The sequence below is a fragment of the Octodon degus genome, unplaced genomic scaffold (assembly GCF_000260255.1).
Source record: "Octodon degus isolate 3935 unplaced genomic scaffold, OctDeg1.0 scaffold00043, whole genome shotgun sequence".
Lineage (NCBI taxonomy): Eukaryota > Metazoa > Chordata > Mammalia > Rodentia > Octodontidae > Octodon > Octodon degus.
This window is the reverse complement of record NW_004524619.1, coordinates 4,938,969-4,941,516: the sequence shown is the minus strand read 5'-3', so window position 1 is coordinate 4,941,516 and position 2,548 is coordinate 4,938,969. Positions and strand designations below refer to the sequence as shown.

Sequence of the window (2,548 nt, the reverse complement as noted above, 5' to 3'; positions counted from 1 at the left end):
TTAATTTATTATTATTATTATTAATATTTGCTTTTTTAAATCAAGGGCCTTGTGGATCCCTGGCAAGCCCTTTGCCACTTAGCTGCATCCCCAGCCCTTTTTAATTTTGAGATGGGGTATTGCCACCCAAGTGGTGGGGATGACAGGCTTGCCCCATTACGTCTGGCTAGGACGTTGGGTGGATTTGATTTAACTGTGGTGCTTCTGCACTCCCGGCATTTGCCTGAGGAGGTCTCCCCTTCCTCTTGGGCTTGGGCAGGATACATTCAGATTCTGGAGGAGGGGGGATGGGACAGCAGGGGTCAGGGGTGGGGGAGTGGCACCACCTTTTCTGGCAGGTTTCTAGGCAATGCCAACGCTGTGCCACACTTGGGGTAGCAGGGCTCTGGAATGCGCCATCTCCTAGATGTCTATGGCCTCGAGGTGAAATGAGTTAAATATTTTTGGCAGGTTCCCTTCCAGAGGGCACAGGTACTTCCCAGAGGGTACCAAGCAGGCTCATCATGTCAATTTGTCCTGTTATTAAAAATGCTAAGTGCAGTTACTTGATCCAAGTGGAGTCTTTTGGCTCTCTGAAATGGTACCTTTTTTTTTCTAGCGTAATTATTAGGTAATCTGTAATTATAATTAGTAAGTAATCGTTGACACTGCCTGGCTATCTTGTTCCTCAATAATTTTCACTCACTGATAAACTTTTTTTGGGCAAAATAATGTCCTGCAATTATTAGAAGAAGCTGGTAACACGTGCTTCTTATGTAATGAATTAATTATGTGTAACTTAAAGTCACCAGTGGGTGACTGACTACCATTGTTTGATACTGCTAAGTATTGTCTTTTACAGCTTCCCAAATTTTGATGTGTTACAATCCTATTTTATTTTATTTATTTACTTCTTAATGTATTTAGTACAGAGTCTAAAGGGTTTTACTACAAAGATCAGACTCATAGTGATCCTTGTTTTCAGCCTCTCAAGTGCTGGGATGACAGGTGCGTGCTGCCACTCTCAGTCCCAGTCGCCGACAGGGCATGCAGGGGGATTGAACCCCGGTCCCTGTGCCTGCCTAAGCAGGTGCTTTAATCCGCTGAGTTATCTGGCTGGCCCTACAATCCTATTTTACATGATTTCCGTAAGAAATGTCTATGTCCCCCAACCAGGGTGGGATGCTGTGTTTGAAGAATCTACTAAACTGTGTTCAGGCACAGGCTTGCCATCCCAGCTGCTCTGGAGGCTGAACCAGGAGGGTCACAAGGTCAGCCTGGACAGGTTAGTGTGGCCCTCACTCAGGATAAAGGCTGGAGGTATAGCTCAGTAAGTACTAGGTTGCCCGTGGGCTCCGTCCCAGCACACCCTACCCCCCTATCAATTAATTAAAAAAAATTTTGAGAACCTCCTGGGGTTGTTTGCTAGGACTATAATTGGGATCTTTAATTACCCCACAGGCTTAAGAAAATTACTCCTCCCAGCAGACAGGCGGTTCTCACGTGTTACAGGCAGCTCTCGCATGTTCCAAGTTGCTGTTTTATTTTTTATGTTTTCTCTTGATTAAAATAGAGTCGGGTGGCCAAGATTGGAGTATTTAAGTATGGAATGAAAGTGTGCTTTGTGGGTTTGGGGTTCCACTCATCCCCCAGCTAATGAAAGCCACAGAGGAGAAGTTTTCAAGGGAGGGCTCCTTCCCTGTAAAGGTTGGGGTGCTTAGTCGTCTGGAACCTTCACCCTGAACCTTGTTCCCCCTGCTTGTGTGGAGGTGGGAAGGTTCTGGGAAGAGAGTGTCCAGGCCTACAGACTGATGAAAGACGTGGTTTAATCCCAGCCTCACCTCTGCACCGAGGCCTTGGGCAAGTTTCGGGGCCCCAGTTTGCCACTCTGTGAAGTCGGGGTAATAATGGGTTTTGGCCTCCTGAGGCTTTTGAAAGTATGGGGTGACTTGGCGAATGCTTAGTGCAAGGATTGGTTCACTTGCAGGAGATGTGTTGATTGAATAAATTTTTAGTCTTTCTTTCTTTCTTTCTTTCTTTCTTTCTTTCTTTCTTTCTTTCTTTCTTTCTTTCTTTCAGCAGGGTCTCACTATATAGTACAGGCTGGCCTTGAACTTGCTTATTTATTTAGCCCATGCTGCCCTTGAACTCTCGGAGATCTCCTTCCTCAGGCTTCCGAGCACTAGGATTACAGGCATGTACCACCATGCCTGACTTTTTCTTTTGAATGAATTTCTCACACGTGCTAAGATTGTGTGCCCAACTAGTTATTGAATTATAGCCAGCCCCCAATTTAGAGTTCTTAAAATAGGATCCTAGACTGGTATAAAACCTGGAACTGTATATGTAACTGTTTGACATTTTTTTCAAGCCTGCACACTTTTGATTTTACCCTTATGAATTCAGCAGATGAGTGTTAGCTTCTATTTGAAATGGTGTAGAATGCCTTGGTTGAGGTAATTTAGGAAATGAAATCTCTAAAAGAGATCCATTTGGGGCCGGGAAGATGGCTCAGTAGGATAAGCGCTTGACTGGCAAACGCAAGGATCTGAGTTCAATCCCCGGTTCC

The 2,548-nt window shown here is 44.9% G+C and overlaps 1 protein-coding gene across 6 annotated transcripts in view; it reads left to right on the top strand.

Annotated features, from left to right (window-relative positions):
• Flnb (filamin B) overlaps positions 1-2,548 on the top strand; it is a 156,659-nt gene that overhangs the window by 38,934 nt on the left and 115,177 nt on the right. The window lies entirely within an intron of this gene.